Genomic DNA, 24,228 nt, shown 5'->3' with positions numbered 1-24,228 from the left:
ATCATCTTGCGAAAAATATGTGCGTTGCGCGATATTCGCGACAACTTATTCAATGTAATAATAGTAAACACATGAAATTTACGTTCAATTTACGTGTAAATCTATTTCTCCGTATTTCCAATGTGTCACGAGGACTCTGACGAGACGTCTCTCTTTGAAGTCTCGTTATATAGTGTGTATATATATATATATATATATATATATATATATATATATATATATCTCACACACGAGGAAAATTCTTTAGTTCCGTGCACATACAGGTAAAAAAGCGACGACATGAAGAAACTCATTATGCTGTCGCGACTCGCGGGATTAGACGTTAAATTTTACGGGTAATGTGCACAACGTTTACGCTTTACAAGCACGTCGGTGATACAAAAGCGCGGATTATAACTAAGTTATCGTGCGCGTTGGAAATTTTTACATTTTCCACACAGAGGAGAGGACGAATCAAGCTACCACGCCCATCTCAGAATTTGATTCTGTATCTCGCGCGTTTTCACTTTTCCACTTGTGAAACAGATTTTAACAGCGGTATGCGGCAACGCAAAGTGGAGACGAATTAAAATTTACTGCTTAAAAATCGCTACAAAATATTAATCCTTAACCGATCAAGACGAATCTTTTTTTTAAATTAATCGTTAATAAATTTCAAGGGAACCTATAGAGCTCAATTTTTTAAAAAGGCACCCTGAAATTTGCAATATTAAGAACAATTTGGAAATTATTGTTATATAAAAGTTGAATTAATGTTATTTTTGAAAAGTATAGTTGAAAAGAATGTTATTTTTAAAGCTGTTTTTGCACTAATTTTGCAGAAGTGTTTTTGAAGTCACTAAATACGAATCTAATATTAAAATTAAGATTTGACTATTGACAGCTGCCAATCTTGCTGTCAACTTTAAAAAATACTTTGTTTTTTAACGGGAGACATGTTACACGCAGAAAAAAAGATTAACCGAAGAAAGTTAAATATAACTGTGGCAGTTAAAATGTATCTTTCAAATAGGGACAGCACGGAGAAAAATAATTTGCTGGCCCAGCAAATTTTCTGCTGGTCTATCAAAATTTTTTCGTTATTATATGGATAGCAAAAAAATTTGCTAAGAGTACTAATCACTATTTGCTGGATATAATTCGCTGTGTAGGGATTTTGGAAATTGTTGAATATAAGTCCCATGTAAGAATTAGGATTTGACAGCTATCAATATTACTGTCAATTATAAGAAAATGTATGTTTCTTAACAGAAATATGATCATTAGGATTTTGTAGGTTACTGAACGCAAATTAAGTCATAATTCCCAGATTGTTCTTAATATTGTAAATTTCAGGGGGCCTTTCTTTTTTTTCAAAATCAAGTTCTACTTTTGAACAGTAAATTTTCAGTTCCCATTGTACGCCGACGTGTATGGAGATTTTACGCACAGGCGTAATTTTCCGCCAGTAAGAACTCACACATGGACGCGCACGCGAGCTTACGATGCGTCATGAAAATGAAACGTGCATGTGCACCATACGCGCTCGCAGAGAGAGAGAGAGAGAGAGGGGGAGACAATAGCGTCTGGGAGCGGATATAATACCAAGTCGAGAAGTTCGCCGACGGTTTGCGCCCCTGTCGACCCCGTGACAAAAGTCTTAAAACAAAAGTCCGTCCGGCCCCGTGAATGCCCATCCGCCGAACTTTCGTAACGTTCGTTCCGTTTCCTATGACGAAGTCATCCGTTCAACAGTGTACAGAGACCGCACACCGCCCATTGTGCGCGGCGTGCGAGCACTAAGCCGCGTGTACCAGCATGCGTACGCCGGGGGAAACAATACTGGCCGCCCCGAGGCTGTGATTTAATACTGGTCATGCGGGAGAAAGGCAACCAAGGGAACGTGTGAGGTAAGGTGCAACTGACAGACCGAATTATTTTACGGCCCCCCCGATAGAGACCCGTATTAGGTCCATATCGGGATAAGATTCCCGTTGCGGTTGACGCAACAACGGAAAAAGCAACTAGTCTACGCATGACGCCAGATTACTCGCCGCACCTGAAGAGCGCTTCTCAAAGTCCCGAGAGTTTCCCGGTTGCACGCGTACTTGTGTACGCGCGTATCGTGCGCGCAGAGAATACAGATAAACCCCTCCGCCTCTATTCATCATAGTTACGAGACGGTGGAGAAGACACGGCGCGCCCGCGCGCAGGGTACTTCGGTTCGTGAGAATAATGAAGATAACTTTCGTCAGTTTTCTGAAGGGGTTAAATGAGCGTGAGTAACGTTTAGCTAAGAGGAGCAAAATGGAGACGTGTACTGAACTATATTTTAATCATACTAATGCATTATTTAAGGTCCGACCGGGAGGAACTATTTCCCTGAATATTAATTAAAGCTCCGAAGTATAATAAAGAGTTTTCCGCTTCTGCGTCTCTATAAAATGTACTAGCTACTTGTTTCTTGAGCCTCTGCCTGGCGATTACATCGACGTTTTATAATGGTGTTAAACTCTCTTCACTGTCCTGGGGATAATACAACACTAAGGCGCTACAATTCGGTTATTCGAATAAATGAACACGTTGCGCTGTGCTGTTTCACGATGAAAATTCTGGTACACTTGCACTCGTGTACATCGCCTGATAATTCAAAACGCAATAACTATTATAATACTTATTATAGCGTAATTTCTCAGGCTCAACTCGAAATTTTAACCCTACTTTCAGCCCTACTATTCCCTTCAACAATTATTTTGATATTCTGAAATCTACATCAATCTCTTTGGATTTTATTTAATCTATTCAAGTCGAAATTTTGATTCTACTTTCAACTTCACTATTCTATTCAACACTCATCATTTTGATATTTTGAAGCCTATAATATAACCTACTTTAACGCTAAAGAAAGTAAAAATTTCGGACATCATCAAAGTTAAAGTAGGAGTAAATTGTATTGTTAGAATTAAACCTACTTTCCTATCTTAGCTTCTACTGCGTTGTAGAATTTAAGGTTTAACATAAGGCCAAAATTTCGGGCATTCTTTCTGGAAAATTTAATTTAATGGCCAATGAAAAAATTAATCGATTCAAGTAGAATAAGAAAAATCAGAAAAAACACTATTATATCTTGAAATAAATAAATTGGTGTAACGAGTTAAATCAAAAATTTCTTCAGAATCTACATTAAAAACAAATATTTAAAAATTTTTTTATGAAAGACGAAGTTGATTTCTGTAAATAAGTTTCACATCTTACGAATAAATTTTCAAGTACTTTTTTCTTAGTGTACTTGTTTGACCTCTATTTGTTTGTGAACCAAATAATTTTATATCGAATAACATAATTTTGTCAAATTACACATTTTGTTTCATTAGATTAAACCATATTAAAAACATTACTACTTAGAGAGATAGATAGAAATATATATATAGTTGTGAGAATCATTATAACTCGCACTCGTGTGTTGTTTCAGCCAAAAGAATAATATTTTTATGTAGCGAAACTTATAGTTAAGACGCTCGGTTTTCTTTTATGCTCAAAAACTCATTTTCCGCGCCACGAGAATAAGTAGTCGCTGAATTCTCGTATAACTTTTAGTTACCACGCAGACTTTTCTGTGACAAATAAATACAAACACAATTCTCTACAATTTTCAGTAATGTTTATAATCATAGTCACGTTGTCTCATCGAAATTACAAAATAAAATTTATAATACATTTTCATCATTACAATATAATCTGAAATATCCATATTTTAAAATATTCATTAATACAAATTTAACTACAACATTATATTCTATATTCCCTTTAATTTTATATTTCTGCAATAATTTTCGGTAAAAGGAGATCACTCCGAAATTCTTTTATTAATTTTTATCCACTTTATACCATGTTTCGCAGGAAAGAAAAAAACAAACAAAACACAACAAAAGGGTTCGTGATAAATTAAAAAAATAGATCTCCTTTTGACGGTGTTTAATTCGCGTCTAGAATATTGGTCTATAAAAAATCCGTAACAAATTAAATTACTGAAACTTTTTGCTGCAAATATTTACAGTTGATATAGAGAGAGAGAAAGAGAGAGAGAGAGAGAGGAGTGGGAGAAGCAGGAAAAAAGAAATCTAGTTTGTTTCAGCCAATTTTTTTCACAGAATTCACTACATAAGTCAATAAAATTATTCCATTTAACTATTGCTTTTCTGATCGATATTTTTGATTGGTTCGATAAAATTTAGACTGGACTAATTAAATTCAAATAAATTCTTTTTATCCGTATCGCTGTCAGAAAATTATGTCCTCATAGATAATGCGATTCAAAGTACACGCACATTACACGCACAGTACACGAGTATTATCATCTTTTAAATAATGTTCCGGAAGTACCATTTCCTGGTTACCTTAATCCTTTGCGGACGGTAGTTAATTGCTCTATCACTCTTCCGTAAAACAGATTCATCTAATTTCGGTACTTGGTAGAAGCCGCGGTGTGCGAAGCACCCAAAATTGTCCAAACAACGTCGTTCCGCAGCCTCATCGATCAAAGAAGGCTAACATCCGCGCACGTGTGCACAGACGCTTGTTTCGTGTGTTCGGTGAGCCCTCCGGGACATACCAAGCGCCGACATTTAAATTCTGGCATCCAACGGTTAATCCAACGCGATTTATGGGCCTATTACGGCGGGCGTGTTACGACGCGCCCCTTCTCATAGACGGATCGCCGAATCGATCTCTCGCGATTATCGATGATCAATCATAAGCGTTGAAATAACTTCGCGTAGAATAATTATGCGATTGAACGAGTATGACGGCCGTGCGTGCGGGAGAAATACTTGATTACCGCTGATTTACACCGTCAATGTACACGGCCTGACGCGTGTCCCGTGTGTTACTACTCGTAGCATCGAATGAAATGTGGGTGCCACGCGACGATCAACCTAAATCATTTACACGACAAACTCTGCGCCATTTGTCTACAGTCAATTGAAGTAATTGCAGCGTGAAGATAAATATGACACTGATTATCTACTGGCAATGAAACTAATAATGATTATTACTTCCAGGTCCTGTATAATAGTCATTACTTGAAACGTGTTGCAGATGAGATTTTCAGATTTCAACCTCGAGTTAGGTGTGAACTTTTCAGTTGAATATCAACTACAGATATATATATATATAATTACATGTATCACATGAACTGAAAAACTCAGATCTAACTCTGAACTAAAGTCTTAGGGCTATCTCAAGTGAAAGATACTCAGATTTGGATTCAGACTTAGATTAGTCTTGCCGCTGAAACGCGATTAAAAATATAAATGTCACATATATTACATAAATCAACTGAAAATCTTGAACCCAACTCTGAATAAAAATCTAAGTACCTCACATGAAAGAAATTTCAGATGACAATTATTAATATCGGTCTCAGACCTGTATTAAAAGTTGTTACTTGAAACTTGCCTCAGACGAGATGTTTAGAGTTGAATTCAGAGTTTCTTAGTTGAAATACAATTTCAAATGTAATGTCGCATGTATTAGATCGATGTAAATATAATAAAATATTGCGGTTTTTGTTATTTTAAACTTTCATACTTTTTATGGAATAAACTTTTATTTAACTGTGTTCAAGTAATATATCATTTTAGAGCACGAAATTTGCTCTACCGATTTATACCAATAATTTTGTTTTCACTATTTATTCTTATTTACTTTAGACTGTCAAATTAAAGATAGAAGAGAGCAAATTTGAGCGATTCTATGCTATGAATTCAAAACGGGATATAAAGTAACAGAAACTGTTGCTCAGCTGTACAGCTCAATATTAATTCTAAAAGTTTCGTAACGGAGACGAGAGCCTTAAAGATGAGGAGAGTCACGAGTGTTTCACTGTGATTGACGACAACCAACTATGGGCTGTTATTAAGACGGACCTAAACAACTCGAGAAGTTGCAGAAAAACTAAACATTGGCCATTCAAAAATATTATTCTAAACTGAAATATGCTACTTTATACAGTTGACAGTTAAAAATCGCAATTATTTCTGCAGCAACCTAATTACATTATTCACACGAATAAAGAAACTCAAATGTAACCCTAAATTCATATCTAAGTATCTCAGGTAGGAAAAGTTTCAAGTAACGACTATTAATACGAGTCTAAAAGCCGATAACTGTCGGCTTATACCCATAAAGTGTCTTACGCGATCGCGAAATTGCCAAAAAGAAATCAAAAGGGTCGATTTTATCGTAGGAAAATATTGCGACGCCACGTTTATGCCAACGTTGCAATTGCGCTGAATCGCGAGCGTAATAAAAATTCGTGATCAAGGACAAGCCGGGGGGCGCACCGCGTTTCGCGTTGCCGCGGAGCCTCAGAACCAATCGGGACAAGATAGTAACTCTGCCTTCGCGTTCCCGTGACGGTAACCATAAAGAGGGACAACATCGATGAGAGTAATTTTTGTAGTCAGGCTCTTTTATGCGCTCGCAACATAAAAGACCACGCCATAAATATATCAGAATGACGCCGGTTTTCCTGCCGCGAGTTCGGCCACTTGTTTGCCGAAAGCAATGACGTTTTCCGTCGCACGACGGTAAATGGGAATTGGGCGTGTGTCAGGGATAACTGATCGGATGCCTTTATCCTGCCAGTGATCCACCACCATCGAGCTCATTTCGCGCAGGGTGATCTTCCGCTCTTGCTTATCCGAATGAATGAACAGTTAAATGAGAATCCAGTACGCGCGCGCGGCTTCTAAACGGCCTATCCGCAACTTGTTAAAACAAAAACAGAGTAACGCTTTGTACCCTGTTCTACGGGGAGGAGAAAGGGAAAAATAAGCGAAAAGGGTTTGTGATATAAATAGGTCTCTCGTCGTTTAATTCTTAATTCGTGCACGTCTAGTGGAATATCGGTCTATCAAAAAATCCGTGGTAAATTAAGTTACATTGAAACTTTTTACTGCAAATATTTGCAGTCGACGAAGAGAGAGAGAAAGAGAGAGAGAGAGACAGGGAGAAAGAGGGAGAAGAAAGGCAGGAAGAGAGAAATCTAGCTTGATTCAAGCAATTTTTTTTTTTTATAAAATTTATTAGATAAGTCAATAAAACTATTTCATTTAACTATTGACACATCCATCGATATTCCTGATTGTTTCGATAAAATTTTGATGAATGAACATGTTTTGATTGAGCCAATTAAGTTCCAATAAATTCTTTTGTTTCTTGTTCTTGCAAATTACTTACACAATCCGCATGCGATTAAAAACTTCGCATGGCTATAAATGAGCATCAAGCTTACAATTAGACACATATAGAATCAAACGTATCTATATTTTGGCCAATGGACTTACTCCACGGCCAGAATACACATACATACATACATGCGTATCTATATTTAAATTTTATATATATATATATATATATATATATATATATATATACCCACGTAAAGTGTGAAATATCACAAATTAAGAAAAATATAAATTAATTTTGCCCGAAAAAATCATGTGATTGTATTTAAAAAATTTAATTTGACGGAGTTTTTCAAAGTCATTTCATAATCATATAAATATTACTATCTTTTTTTTTCTTTTAATATCCTACAACTTTTGTTGGGAACACTTATACCTTTCTTAATTTCTGAGATATCGAGTTGTCACACTTTACATGAGTCACCCTATAGATACGTTATGCACAAAGAGAAAGAGAGAGAGAGAGAGAGAAAAGGAGAGAGAGAGAGAGAGAGAGAGAGAGAGAGAGAGAGAGCACAATGTCGATCAATCATGCGCGTCGCACACGGAAGAATCGCCACGATTAATATACACGACATCATACGAGGAATAACCCTTTCAATGAAAAAAAGTCATCCGGCCCCTTCTCTTGGCCATTTTCGCGTCGTGCCTTGCATTGAATATTTCACAGGTAAATTGCGCTCTTAACCGGATATTTGCTCCACGTAATAGGAATACCGATCAGAAATGATCGCGCTGGATCGAATCTTTGGCGCGCCGCGGCGAGCTACGAGTTATGCAATACCCGCCAATGTAATCGCGGCTTACGATTATGACCTCGCTAATGCCAGATAACGTATTACTTATGTGTACGGCGTACACGTGCATGCATTATGCATAATATCTTTCGCGTCCTGCCCTCGTCCTACCTCCTGAGGCCGCCTTTTTCCCTCCCATCTTTCCTCCAGTTTTATTTTTCATTCCATTCTTATTTTATCTCCCCCCGATCCATTCCTCTTTTTCCCCGCCCTCCCCCGTTCCACATATCCAGCTTCGTCCCTGTTACTCCCTTTATCGTGAATCCACTCGTATTCTTATGTTTGCTCTTTCTATTCCTTCTTTGTTTTCCTTTTCTCTCTTATTTACATAACGTAACGGTAAACGCGCACTTGAACGCTAGGACGAAAAAAGGAGTGGAGAACATGTATTGAATGTATAATCAATGTCGCTCGTAGTTTAGTATAGACTTCTCTCCGGAATCAAATATCTATTCTGATTAACGTATATCTGGATAACGTATATCCTTTTAACGTCCGTTGTTTAACAAACGTGACAAAAGGAAGAGGAGAAAGAGAGCAGATTTTATCTCCGATATCTTTTACAGCCCTTGTCGTTACACGCGTAAACCAGAGCGGGAACTATAAATTTCGCGCGAAATCGAGCGCGGATCCTCAGAAATATAAAACCGCCGTGACTGCGAAACATCAGGCGCCGGACAGCAACGGCGAGCCATTGTGGCGCAGGAGATATTGCGGGCGGTGAGTTAGTAGGTGCGTTTACATTTCTGGCGAGCCATGCAGTATAGTGATTACGACTGACTGATGCAAGTAATTTCTCAGGAAAACTACCCACTTACGAAAGTTTCCTCGGCGAGTTCTCGTCCGAGTAACATTCGATTCGCCGGGCATCGCTCTAAGTCTAAGGCGAGGCAAAGCGAGTCCCGCGCGAGTCTGGCCGCGAGGGGGCGGCACGGTCATTATCTCGCCGAGCGGAGCGGAGAAAAGAATAATCGCGGCGGTAATGGGCACGATAATAATGACAACGCCGAGAACGATAATAATCGTCGTACACGGATCGATCGTTTTAAAGAATCCGAAGCGGCTCCCGCAAGGGAAAGCGATTGGTCGTTCGCGATGGAAACGTCGAGAAGACTAATGGTGGACTCCTTCCCACACCATCTGCCCCGGGGATAGCTCTATCCGTCCGAACGATAAACTTTTCCATTCGCCTCTCACGGACACTGAAATATTTTCTTTTTTTTTTTCTTACCGCGTTACGATTGTGCTCCAAAGTAGCAGCAGGTGGAGCAGTAGCTCAATTGTACGAACGCCTCTATATGTGTACCACACTGAGAGAAATTATACGATAAAAAAATTAACAAACGTATATTTTCGACCAAATTCCGATCAATTTTTATATCCGACCAGGATATCCGATTAAATTTTATCCGATCATAATTCCATACAATACAAAAGTCTGAAATACATCCCAGAGACGTCTCAGAGATATCACATCGTCTTTGGGATGTATTTCGGACATTTATGCTGCATAGAATGACATTTCATCAGATAACCGATCAAAAAATTATGAATCGATATTTCTCGTCGGATGTTTCCTGATCGAATACAAAAATTCGTCGGTATTTTGAAGGGAAATATCCGTTTGTTAATTCTTTATCGGATAATTTCTCTCAGTGTACAAATGAGTCGGCACATATTTAAATCCCTCGTACTGCGTAAAGACTCCTAGTTTATGTTAGTGATTTATTTTCTTCAGAGATTGCGGATTCGTTTAACGGTTCAGCTACGCGAGGATACAATTTCCGGTATAGATCGTCCACGGAAAGCGTAAGACTGTCGTAAATGTCTAAAGGTCGGTTTACACCGGAGAAATAGCAGTGATAACATTAATAACAAGAAGCTGACAACAAAAATGCTTTCAACAGAACTATGTTCTTTATATTACAATGGTTCTCACAAGATATGTTTTTAAGTGTGGAGAAAACAAAAAATAGAAGAATAGTTAGAACAGAATTTTCTATGATTAAAACTGTTGAAAATATTATATTAGCCAAAATTATGTTCTCAAACGTTTTTCACAAATTTGAAAATCCAAATTTGCAAACTTACATAGTTAATGAACTATGTTTTTCACACTATTGCATACTGAATAGTTCTTACAAGATATGTTTTTAACAGTGTGAAGAATATAAAAAAATAATAGAATAATAATTAAAATAGAATTTAGCATGATTAAACTGTTGAAAATGTTATAATAGTAAAAATGATATTCTCAAATGTTTTCCACAAATTTGGCAACCTTTACGGTTTCCTTTACACGGAAACACGCGTTATTAATAATATTATTACTATCGGTTTTAAGGCGAAATTTATTCACGACGAATAATCAATATCGGAATTATTAGGAGGATTTTACTAACTTTTACGTCAAAATGTCTTCCGTGGCGACGGAGGACTCGGAAATGAGAAACCCCGTGCAGGTTATTAATCTATTATAAATCGATTACCGATAACGGGGAAGTTGGTGCAATGGAATAGGCGAAATCGGGCGCGGACTTACGTATTAACGCGTATCCCATACTTTATCACGAGACCAAATTTGATTTAGTAAAGCACCGTAAATCGCCTCGCCGCTCTGCACTTTAATGCCTGCAATCGGGGCAGTCTCCGACCCAACTTAACAACGTTGAGCGGATATTGCCGCCGACCCCACACCGCATCAAGGATGACCAAGCCGCAGAGATGCCTGTGACACCAACCGTGGCCATCTTTATGCATATAAATACATAAAGCTGTTTGTAAAAAAAGTTTGACCAACAGGTACGGGTGTCTCGCAGTCGGTCGCGCGGTATCTACTACGACGAATATTACGACAGAATATATTCATAAATATTGTAACGAAGCAAATTATCATAAATATGTAACTCTCCCTTTCTTTCTACATTTACCCGGTATAAGTGCTTTTCAAATGTCTTAGAATGGGATCTCACTCAAGACGAGTGAAAAGCGACGGTAAGGTGAATGTCCCAATTAGTGGTCACGTCTTGGCGACTAATTGAGTGACAGTTGCATCCGTTTTACTTAATAAATCCGTCAATACGAATCCATATTCCCCCTAACTACGTATTCTTATTCTAAATTTCATGTGTTATCAGTTATAAGTTTCGAGTACACTGAGATAAATTATCCGATGAAAAATTAACAAACGAATATTTCCGATCAAAGTACCGATGAATTTTTATATCCAATCAGGATATCTGATTCATCGAATATTTCCGATCATAATAATATTTCATCAGATAAACTGACCAAAAAATCATGAACCGATATTTCTCATCAGATGTTTCCTAATCCGATAGAAAAATTCATCAGTATTTTGATCGGAAATATCCGTTTGTTAATTTCTTATCGAATAATTTGTCTCAGTTTAAAATTAAAATGTATGATAAATGCTGGGACATCAATTTTACAAGCGTACGTGTCTGCTGACGGTTCGAACAGTCACTCGCCGACATCTCAGAGGTTGACAGTTAATATCACCCAAATAGCCAAACCTACAAAAGCAGATTTTGCACAGCGTCTGCTGCAGACTTTGTCAGCAGCTTGCTAGCAGAAATACGATAGGGTCTGATGGCAGAGTATGATGACAGATTAACAGCTGAAATCGAGCAGGATCTATCGCGTCCCAATATATTTAAATGGAACATACTGCGAATCTTGTTCGTTATTTGCCGTTAATCTGCTGTCAGATTCTGTCAGCAGACTATGTCGACGGAATACGAGCCGAGTGCGGATACAGATGTCTATGGATCTGTCGACAGATCCTGATTGAATCTGTTGTCAATCTGTTGTCAGTAGACTGCTAACAGATTACTCACACGTCTATTTGATAGATCTGTGCAGTTACTCTTTAAGTTCAAGCAAGTGAAATGACAATTACGTCAAAGTTGGGAGAAAACGTTAAAGAATACTTTATAAAATTTTAGTATTTTTTAATAATTTATAAAATCTATTTTGACTATAAAATCGGCATATTAATTAATCAAAATTAATAATCGTTATACATATGATCACGAATAATTTAATCGATTAGCGAAATTAATTATTAATCAGCGTATAATCAATTACATCAACATTTGATTCATCGATTAATTCAATTAATAGACGAAATTTGTAATTTATAATATATATTATATACGGTGATCCAATTATATATAATTTGACTATTAATTTGCCGATTATTTTAGTCAAATAAAATTTTTATCAATTAATGCCCAAAAACAAATATGTTCCTGTAACGATACATTAAATTTACTTTTTAATTTTGAATGAAAATATCCTCTCTACAATTCCAAGTGGAAAATTCATTTTGTAGTGAATAGTGAATAGAATGAAATATCGATTTTGTAATTCACTCAAGGTCTTTGAGGGGTCACTCTACTTTTCAAGTAAAATTTTACTTAAGAAATTTAGGGAATATATAGTACTTTAGTGATGTACAGTATTGCACATCTTAATTTATACTTGATTTATTTAATTTACTTACTAATTATATTTACTTAATTTAATACTTAGTTAAATCAATTTACTTAATTCAATACGCTTCTGACCTTTTAAGGACCAGTATACATTTACTTTGGATCCTCCCCAAATTTTTTATATTGGCAAAGTAACTGGCTATCGATATAATACTATCGACCTATCCTAAATACAACTGTATTCTTCGCTTTAACTCGTGAAATAGTGACTTTCCCGCTGAAGAAATCAATATATGCGGAGTAGAATTGTTGACGCTCAAAATTGCGCAGTTTTCCACGAAAAAAAGCAAGCAAATTTTATTTTCTCAATTTTTTATCAGTGTCATCGTAAAGTACAAAGTTGGCGCTTTTATGTTCATTAGCATGGTCGTATGATTTATTAAATTCTGTGACTAGGGCATACGCCACATACGCATACACGTGCAAACTTGAATGGACATAATTATGCACATTCAGAAAATCGTACTTCTCGACAATGAATTTTATTCAGAAAACTCTTCATCAGGAGCGTCGTTTAAGTCCATTTTATGAAGAAAAGAATTTTACTCGAACGGAATCGATGCCTGGACCTTAATAAGGGTCATTAATGATTTGTGTTCTCAACTACTAGGCAACTTGTCGAATCTTCCTGATATGTTTGGCAAAAGTTAATATTTGCTGTTTTTATCTCAAGAGTTATTGCTTTTGTCTCGAGACTCAATTTACGATATTAAAATTTTTACAGTATCTCTCGAGCACATGGCCGGCCAACGAAAAATTATACAGTTGTTCGCACACATTCCTGTGTCTGTAATAGAACTCCTGCTACAATCTCTAACTCGAAATCTGGGATCGCGAAATTTTTCGTGAACTCGCGAAACCTGTCGCAGCTGTTGGCCGTCCCTTTGCTCCATTCGTGTTAATCTCTCGAGGTTTGTTCGCTTCGACGCGATTTTCCGGCTTACAATGAGATTAACGAACTTGCACTTGGTTGATTTCACCGCGACAAAACCACGAGGCATAGTGACGTATGTTCATGCCAGTCGAGGATATTCGATAACGCAGACGTAATGAGAGCTGCGCCCGTAGAAGCAAACGCGGAAATACGTTGTGGCAGGTAACGTTAGCTCGCGTCCTGACTCATACCTAGTCCGCCTCTCTGTTTTTATGCTATACATATTACTCGAGGCACGTTAAAACTATTGTTTTGCGCATCCATTTGTGTGTGCAACACAATGTGTACAATTCCCTGCGTTTTTTAATCATTTTATAGAATAATCGGAATCTTTCTAACTGTGAATTATCTGAAACAACAGTCAACGATTATAAGAGGATGCTAAAGTCGTTTCCGTCCAAAAATATCAATAACGTAGAGACGATTGTCACCGACACAATCGTGTCTACGTATTCTTTTCGTATTTCTTGTACATATAAGTCTTACATAAGTGTGTGTTGCTTTGTTTTAGCACATTTAACCTAACCACGCACACACATATATAGAAATCTTTCTGTAAACTTTCCGATATTTTTAATCTTTTAAATTCAAATGTAAAAATATAGTAATGTTCCTTGAAATTTTCCTGAGTAGAGAAAACATGCATTCAGTACGTACAAGCTACACATATTTTATATTAGGCGAATATTTACTTTAACTGATAGCGTCTGACAGGTTAATTGACACTCAAAATGTCAACTTTGAAATTTTTCATCATTTCTGTCATATATTGAGCAATGCCCTAATTTATTCCCGTATCTTTATTATGTAGAAGCATTTGTAATTCTGTGCAGGCGATATAATGTAAATTTCGCAGAAAAAAGTCAGCATTCCGTCGATAAACATTTCAACTACAGCATTCCCTTAACAAACCACTTCTGTGATAACGTTTTTGTATGTGAATCTCTTTATTGACTTTTTTTGTGCCGCGTACTCACTTGACAACTGTGTTATTGTTAGCGGAAAAGGTACAGTGGTACAAAGGGGGTCAATTAAGAACTAAATAGAAGAAGCGATCGCGTTGATTCGCGCAAATTGCGCGAACACAGGGAGAATTAAGCACGCAAAACGGCTGGCGAAAGCTGCTACAAAAATCATTTCAAAAGCGGACAAAAAAAGCAGGATGAATAATTCCATGAGCTTTAATATCGAAATAAATGTAGCCGCGAACGCGAGATACGACCGACATGAAAAATAATGGCAGCAAGCGGATTTACGATCACAAAGCAAGAATGTCAAGCGCTTCATTCAGCTATACATCGGCGTTGTTAAATTTTACAGAGGCGAAACACGCTCGCGCATTGCGCGGCCTCGCTGTAACACGCCACATGTAACATAATTAGAGCCCGAGCTACATATAATTCTCACGTTGCACCGACCGCACCGACTCGCGTCTATCGTTGCGCGGCAAAGCTATGTAAGTGGAATTAAAGTTGCGCGCGAATGTTGGCTCGTAACCGACATCGACGTATGGAACGCCGCCGGGCCTTCGGAATTTGTTTAACAACGCGCGGGACGATAATGTAACTACCACTTTCCCGCAGCGCGAAGTCTTACTGTGATTGTAACTTTCACGTTAACTCCTGCATTACACACCGCCGGTGCCCGCGCGCGCGTCATTTATATTAGGAATTCTCTCAAAGTTCCCCGTAATCCCGCGCCGAACGCTCGCGAATCGCTCTCGCGCGTTTGCCGCCGTCGGGTTTCCCGCTCTTTTAACAAGATGTTGAGTTCGTGTTTAGCGAGAACAAAGAAGATTACAGCCGTGACGTTTTATCACGGGCGGCACGATGTTCCACCACTCAATAGAGGGGAGGAAAACAACGTCGCGCGCAATCCTACACCGAGTCAAGGGACACGGAATTTTAGGTAGGTATACAATCCGCGACGTGAAATTAGAATTTCATAAGACGCTTATATCCTCGAGACATAGCACAGATCGAGTTTTCCCTCCGCCACGTTTAACGGTTGCTCAACGTACTCGCGTTAAATGTCGGAATCTCTTTGAACTTAATTTATTTTAGCGCACGTCGAAGGGTAAGCCCTTCTCGTAAATTTCGCGCATGAGATCGAGATATTGCTGGGATTTAGCAGGCATTAAGTTGAAGTTTACAGGGAATTATTTGGAATTAGCAGGTGTTACAGGATGAATTGGTAAGATATCGTCGTGCACTAAGAATTTTACTCAAAGTGTCATTAAATATTACTCGATATTTGGTACGATTGGTACTTGACTACTAAATATACATATACTGACACATGCATTAATAAGCGCGACAAATAAGAGAGAAGTGCATGAAAGGGAAAATTAATCAAAGATAATGGAATATCGATGCAATATTGTCTGAAGTTGCCATACACGTAGAAGCGACGTATTAATTTATTCAGTGTATGTTTAAACAATTTTTCGAACAGAGTATGCCGCAACAATGACTTCGATATATTTGAAATTCTAAAATGAAATCGACAAAGAGGAGGGAAACCAAGGAGAGAAAGGAGGAAGGAAAGCGATAGAGAAAAGGACAGAGAGAGAGAGAGATAGAGATATATATATATAGATAGATAGAGAGAGAGGGAGGGAGAGGGAGAGAGAGAAAGAGAGAAAGGGAGAGAGAGAGAGAGAGAGAGAGAGAGAGAGAGAGAGAGAGAGATATGCTCTATACATGTCCGGGAGCAGAGAAACCCGACACAAGCCCGAGAAGGGCCTCATAAATCTCACAGAGTTAGGACGGTGCTGAAAATTTCCAAAACAAACAATCGATCGGCGCCGATCGCATGGCGAGTAGCGCGGTACGATCGTTTGTATGCAAAGCGTCCGACGAGATAACGACGAATGTCTCGCAAATTGCAGGTTGAGCGTTTACATACAAGGTCTGGAGGGTGGCGAACGCCGTGGGGCGCAGGGATACTCCCGCTGACTTTACGGTACTCCAGAAACCGGATCGATGCCTATGATTACGTCGGCGCATCGTGTTTCAGCTCTGGAGAACGTATGGTCGCGGTATATCCGGCTCTTTATCGCGTTTATGGCTTCATATCGCCCAGGTAGTTGCGAACCGGTATTATACCGGCCGGTTGACTTAGCGGGACCGATTCTTCCTGGCGGCCGTCATCGCCATTGTCGCGCCTCGCTTCCGCTCTATCGGACACGCTGTATTCATCGACGAGTGGCCATAAGTCTGGTCTATTTAGCTGCACCTTCTGAGTCTAGAATGTGCCTCTCACTTGACGCTCTTTTCAAGAGCCTGTACTGGTGTCATTTTACATCCAAATGGGTTCACAACGTTTTATGCACGCTATCGTGCCCGTGACTCACGTTAGGTGAATTACAACTATAGTATGGTAATTACTTCAGGTGTGTGCCATCAATAGAAGACTACATTATTTTCAAAATTAACACGAATGTTTACAAGTGGAGATTGGCGTAACTTGAGTCAAAAGTTTAGCCTTCGACCTGAAATTTCTAACATGTATATATTTTGAAGGACGTAGATTTAAAGTATTTTCATGCAAAATGTAACTGGAAATTATAAATACGCTAATATTTATATTTTCCATAGAAAAAGTACATATATACTAAAAGTATATATAATTGAGTAATAAAACAAAATAAAACTTTAACACGACAATTTTTTAGTATATTTACTTTGTTATATATCATTTTTAACTGTTGCGTTTTAATCTCTTAACTATAATAAAACTTTGCATGTATACACGGAAAAAAAGATTTGCTAATATATGGACAACTAAAAATATTAACTGCAGGAGCAAATTTTTTTGCTTTCCTAGCAAAGTTATTTAGTTGTGATAGCTAAAAAATTTGCTAATATATATATTAGCTGTCACAACTAAATAACTTTGCTATGAAAGCAAATTTGCTCCTGCAGTTAATATTTTTAGTTGTCCATGTATTAGCAAATCTTTTTTTCCGTGTAACTTTGAATATTCAAAATACATATACATTTCTTTTCTCATAATTTTTTCATTTTTAATTTTTCTTTTATTAAAAATTAAATTTTTCTTTTATTAAAAATAGCATCATCATATATTTTCATGACAACGCAATTCAAAATACTCCCAAATAGCAGGATAACGTCAAGTGACATATTAAGGACGTATTATTGATATTAGAGATGTCATTAAAACGTCATTTGACGTCATCATGTTCGCTGAGCTTATAATTCAAAATGAAATAACTTTTAGTTCAGACTCTGAGATAATATCAAATTATTTATATGCTCACTTTCAGATATAATATAGGGCAAGACCCGCTCGACCCTATAAATGCTTCCAAATGTCAAATAAATCAATATCATTGGTTTATCCGTCGCTTTAAAACATTTGCAGCGCTGAACAGATTTTAGCTGTAGATTAATCTTTAATTTTTTATCTTTCATTATTTGTGAGATATACCATTAATATCCATGGAAACAGAAATCCTACTTAGCGCTTCTAAATGATAGAAAACGCACAAAATATCATTCATATATTGCTCTCGGGAAAGTTGTAAATTAAGAATAAAAGAAAATTTATATATAGGCTTCAAAATATCAAAGTAGATATCAAATGCGATATTGAGGTCGAAGGAAGGATCCAAAATTTCTTGGGATCTCCAACGAATTAAATATAGATTATAGTCATGGCTATCGCCCTTTTATAAAAGTGCAGCTGCCGAGAGCAGACATCTCGTCTAAAATAGATTGCGATCACTGACGTCGCGTAGATCCGTATCGTTCTTCACCGACAGTGGTACAGTTTCGCGCGGCATCGTACCAGGCGCGAGACAAAATTCGATGCTAATCATCAGATTTTAATTTCAAACTAAGGCGACTTGGACGCGCAGCTCGCTCTCGTTTATCGCACCGAAATGTCGGGAAGATCCAGGCAGGTCATGAACCGCTGCCAAGGAACCAGAACGAGAGACATTCAGGGCCCACTTATCTTTCGCGCCAGGATTTATGAAATGCTCCGCCCCTTCCGCGAGCACAGGGATAAGAGCCCGAAAGGACGTGCCTGCCTGACCCGTAGACACGCAGGATAATGCGAGGATTAAGAAGCGTCACCGTCGTGATGGAGTTTGCTACTTCTGGATTAAGTATGGACGCGATATTAAAGCACTCCTCGGATCCGATTTGAAAGCACGAACGTTCTCCCGATGCTTCAAAGGCGAGAGAGATACTCCTCCTTATGCGAGACGGCAAAAATCCGCGGACATAATTGAAGACGCGTTGTGATACACCCGAGAGAGACCACTCTCGGCCGGTGAGCTACGTAGATTTTTAAAGTAATCTCGTATTTGTGCGATATTGAAAATAATGTCCGCGAGAAAAATTACGGGCAAGGTAAACAGCGGTTCCCGTTATCTCGCGAGAGCTTCCCCGCAAGGCAAGTGTGAATATAGCGTGGCAACTGTCGAAATCTTCGCGTGAGAAAATAATTTTCTGTAACATAAATATGCCGTATTTTCATAGCGACTAAACCGTCCGCACTCCCGTATTTTTACGCGGATCACCGTGTACCCAGCGTAACCTGGCGCGATACTCAAATGAAATGATCCTACGTGATCCACAGAGACGCACAATACGGGATTAAGAATCCCGAGAGCGGAGCTCATTATTCACGGATTACGAATGAGCTAGAACCACGTCGGGTTACTCTCGTAGAAATCCTTATCCCATGGATAACTGTTGGAACGCTATTTCGTGATCTCTAGGGCTCCTAGCAATTCTCTATTCCACGTTTCAAGAATCCCTCTAACTCTCTCTCTTTCAAGGTTAAGGCGAGATTAAGCAGACAGCATATTAAAACGAAATCTTGAGAAAGTTGTTTATTTCCGCAGATCGATAGTAAAGATGAACGTCAAGGATACCAAGGATAGATGTAAGCCGAGATATCTCTCTGTTTCCCGTTACATAATTTGCAAATCTTCGTCTAAATTGAGACTTGTAATCGAATATTCTCTTGATGCTTATATAAGTAATATTTCTGAACACTTATTTGTTAATATAATTACTTCCTACTGTACGCAAAATGCATCTCAAAAAATAATATTCTAAATAAAAATAAGTGTCGCCAATTCATTGTTATTTTTGAAACTAATTTGCCAGTTTCTAATCGCAGACAAAGAGACAGAGAGAGAAAGAGAGGAAGGAAGGAAGGGAGAGAATTGAGAAATATCTAGGAAGCTCTACACATTTCCACGGTATTGTTTTCAAGGCCGCGCAACATGGGTCTCATTTTCCACTGTAAATGGAACTGAGATAGTAATGAAGTATCCCACGTACATCGAAAGGGCATCCAAATGGCAAATTTTAGTCGAGTACGCGCTCCATTGGGAAAAAGCTTAATTTATAATGCAGATACACTTTTCCCACCCGCATTCAGACCAATTTCTACCCGCGCGTGACCCCCATATTTCGTGCTTTCTGTAATAAAAATATTCGATATAACTTCCCTTAATTAGAACGTTCCTCTAATCAATGCAGTAAAGGAAATATCAGGAGCAATAATGATTATCTTATCAGCATTATCATTAGTATCACGGAAAATTGATCGACGCGTTATTCGGGTGTTCCATTTCTCTATCGCGGACAGTTTTGTAATAAATATAGAAGTTGAATATTGTTGAAGTAAATATTTAATGTTCTTAGCTCTGAAGTTGTATTTCCGACGTATCATATTACATCATTCTCTTTTATAAATACGAGCGAGCTTTAAATTAATACGCTCTGAAGGAATGTATGAAATTGCACTCTCAAAGAGTGAAGGAATAAAAGATATCAGAGTGGAATTCGCAGAAGAATAACGAAGCAGAGAAAGCAACGAATGGAAAGGAACGTCGGAACGAATGAATCGAGAAGCGAGCTCCAACGTGTTCGCGTTCTCGAACTTCGGAATTTCCACTAATTTAGCATTTAGAGATATATCCTATAAAGTTATTCAAAGTCATGGCTACCTTCTGCTCGGTGACTTTTCACTCCTCCCCCCTCGATTGCCCTCAAGTGGCACAGAGCCAAAGGGGGGATCTATCGCCTCGAACACGACGAGCTTTGAAAATTAAATATAAGAAAGATTGGAGAAGAGGAGTATGTGAAGTTAGCTCCAACTTTAAAATGCGATAATTCTAATTAGAGTTCAATTTCCTTTTGAAGAATATAGGAATACATTTATTTCATAAGAATTCCGGCGATTAACGGTACCAAAATTATAATTAAAAAAAAGTGGTGCCAATTTCACACCCAATATCACAGTTGAATAGTTCTGATTAGCTTATTTGAAAGCTTTTGACGAATACTAGAGTTCCTGATAGAAAATAAATTTTTCGATTTTTTTTATTTAAAAAATTTAATATCAAGCCCGAATAGTTCTGTATAGTTCATCTGATTTCTTTTAACGCGTTCTAGAGTTTCTAACAAATAAAAAAAATTAAATCTCATACGGAAAAAAAGGTTTGATTGAATTAACCAAATATCTGGTCGAATATGAACGATTCAGAAATTCCGATTGACGTAACCCGAATTTTGTTTAGTCAGCCAAAAATCTTGTTAACTTGAACAGAACTCGGGTTACTTCAATCGGAATTTCTGGGTCGTTCATATTTAACCAGATATTTGGTCAATTCAACCAAACCTTTTTTTCCGTGCAGAATTGTTTAAAAAATCGTTACAATTTCACGACACGTCAACGGCAGACATTTAACGTCAAATAGTGTTTTCTTAATTAGCGGTCGAACCGCCTTCGACCATTATAATAACTAAGACAAATTGGACCACTACTTGCGGCCTAGTAGAAATGAATATTAATTAACATTGTTAAAAATAATGCATTATATATATAAACCAAATCCATATTTTAACATAATTACCTATCGATAATAACTAACAAACATTGCGTCCATTTGATTCATTATTTGCTTTTGGCAGACAACTGCATATTTAAGTGTCTAAATTATTTAAAATTATTTTAAAATTATTTAATTTTTGTAAATTATAAAATGTCTTATTATATGTGCAAATTATTTAACATAAATTTATTAAACGTTAAATACTTTGTTTAAATCAACAAAGCGCTTAATATATTCTATTCTCTATTCATATAGATATTTCCAATATTTCCGGTATCAATGTTAAATATAACTCCGTTCTTTTGACGCACTGCAAAATTCGTTGTCATAACAATATCTCGTAATGAATATTTCGTATTTCCGGATATTGTCCAAAAACCGAGGAATCTATATTTGCGAAAGCATCACTAAATACTCGTTACTGTCTAATGAGAATAAAAACATTAATGGTATCGTCACTGTTGCTTTTCATCAAAATAATTTGCGAAGCATTCATGAAGAACATCAGCGCGGGCCATTTATCCGCAACTGCTATAAATGCGAAATATTTCACCGGCCATATTCACAACATTTACATAATTAGCAATGATTATGTGTTGCAGCAAATGAAAGAACATGTAACGTACGTGTTATTCAATTACTTTGACAATGGATTCAAAGGATTTGAATGTTGCATTATCAAAATCCGTATCTTGATAATTTATTCAGTCATATCCAAATGTATACGATTCATGTAGAACACGTTAATATATTAAATATCTATCAAATGTGTGTGTTTGTGCGCGCTCGCATGTTATACGTAATAAAAAGAAATTAGCTATTTTTATGGCTGTCTCGATATTCTTGTTATTGAGATACGAGGCAAGATCTATTCGAGATTGATGTTTTTATCGAGGGTAACGCGCTTTGCTGGGAAGCAATGTACTTGTTACACGAGCAGTTACGTGGCATTATTTATAGATAAGAATAGAAGTAGCAAAATAAATACATGCACAACGGCCGTATATACGGCACTGTATATCCTTCTATCTCGTCAAGCGTGAAATCGAAGTATTGGCCAATGAGCTGAATGCCGCCCGTGCAGAAGCAACATCGTACCTCCTCTCCAAAAAACTTTATTAGAGAAAAACCCGCGGCAAAAATAACGTGCACTAATTAAGCAACAGTAACTACTGCATTTTTATTATCTTTCTATGTATTATCCGTTTTATTCACATTTTAATTGGGATCAATTCCGCAGCTATATAGATCTCTATTGTGTTTCATCGTATCTCCCAAATATGAGAATAATAAAAATCGGCGAAAACAAGTCACAGACTCGTCGTCTCGCGACATTGTAAAAATAGTACTTCGACGTCGATACTAAAGACGACACGAGCATCTCGTCAAACGATAAATCATTCGCAAGGTAGTCGTTCGGGGGCAAAGCGCCACGTTCGAACCATCTTCCAATCCTTCCACTAGTTTTTACAGCAGCTACAGCCACTTAAGGCTAAGTGCGAACTCTCGTAACTTAGCCGATCGCGAGAAAAACGAGTTGTCGACTGAAGGAGACAAGGAAGAAATTAATAACGCGGAGACAATTGGTCGCGGTGCAAAACGCGTTTTAATTTCAGTCGCGGCGACACGGTACGCAATAACGTAAATTCGCTGGCTTTAACGCTTTCGAGCGATTCTAACGACGTAGGGGAGGTCGGGGCAAGATGCCTTATATTTCGGGATTTCAAAGTTACGACTTCACAGACAATTAATTGTTGCAAACAATTCTACACAAAGGCTCCACAAAATATTCACCTTAAATTGAACATATTTTAGGCCTTTATATTGAACATGTTCTATTTCAATCATTTTATGAAACAAAAATTGCTTTTATTATCTGAAACAGTATATCACATACACTTGCAAGAAACTTTATTCTATTTAGTAACATATTGCTTGACTTTATTCACTCACGACGGAGAACATTAATACGAAATTTCGAGAGGTTCGACAAATTATTTTGTTACTGCTGAACAATTTTTTTCTATTTTCTAACTACTATCATATCTTATAGTTGAATTTGTTTCTTATAATGGACCTCTTCTTCTAAGAACTTATTTTTTATAATGGAACTCTTCTTTTAAAAACTTATTTCTTATAATGAAACTCTCTGAGAAAAGTGTCTATGTTCTGAAAGGACCGTTTCGTGATTTTGTATCCACTGTTCCACTCAAGACAAATACTAAAAAAAAGGCGCATGAGCAACATACCCCTAGGGCCCCATCTAGACTCGGTCTCCCCTAGCTTGGCTGCACATTTTAACACACCGAGATAATTCACGCCTCTCTACTTTTCTTCTCAAGCTACGATGAACACGATGAACTGACCAGCTCCAGTTTCTTAATTTCATTTCGCTCGAGTTGAAGGCGCGCTGAACATTTCAACGAAATCCCCCGTCTCTCCGCGCGCTACCTTTTTCTCATTCACGTCGCGATGTACGTTGCCGCTGAATATACATGTATCGGATGCTATGAAATAAAATACGAGAATTATTCTTCGGCAGAAACGCGAGGAGCTAGAGGTCGACCGCGTAATTTTATTTCCCCCGTCTCTCGATTGAAAACGTAGAGCGCACTTGATTGCGGCGCCGTACCGTGCACGAGACCTTTCGAAACAATTTCACATATCCCTTTATATCTCGCTTTCCAAAGCTGATTAAACACATTTAATGATCTTCCCGTCAGATAAAATACATTTGTTAAAACGTAACGCAAGCGCAGCGACTGCTCGCACGGGTACAAACCATCTCCCAAATATTGTTGCCGCGCATTCGTCTTGAGTATATTTCATATCCTTACGACCCCCCCCCCCCCCCCCCCCCCCCCCC

The 24,228-nt window shown here is 37.7% G+C and overlaps 1 protein-coding gene across 4 annotated transcripts in view; it reads right to left on the bottom strand.

The window, feature by feature from the left end:
• Window positions 1-24,228, bottom strand: part of LOC116852673 (protein eva-1) — a 341,153-nt gene that overhangs the window by 295,347 nt on the left and 21,578 nt on the right. The window lies entirely within an intron of this gene.

Source organism: Odontomachus brunneus, unplaced genomic scaffold (genome assembly GCF_010583005.1).
Source record: "Odontomachus brunneus isolate Ranch 3 - 2012 unplaced genomic scaffold, Obru_v1 Obru_scaffold_247, whole genome shotgun sequence".
NCBI lineage: Eukaryota > Metazoa > Arthropoda > Insecta > Hymenoptera > Formicidae > Odontomachus > Odontomachus brunneus.
Note: the sequence above shows the minus strand (reverse complement) of the source record. Positions and strands in the feature narration are given on the sequence as shown.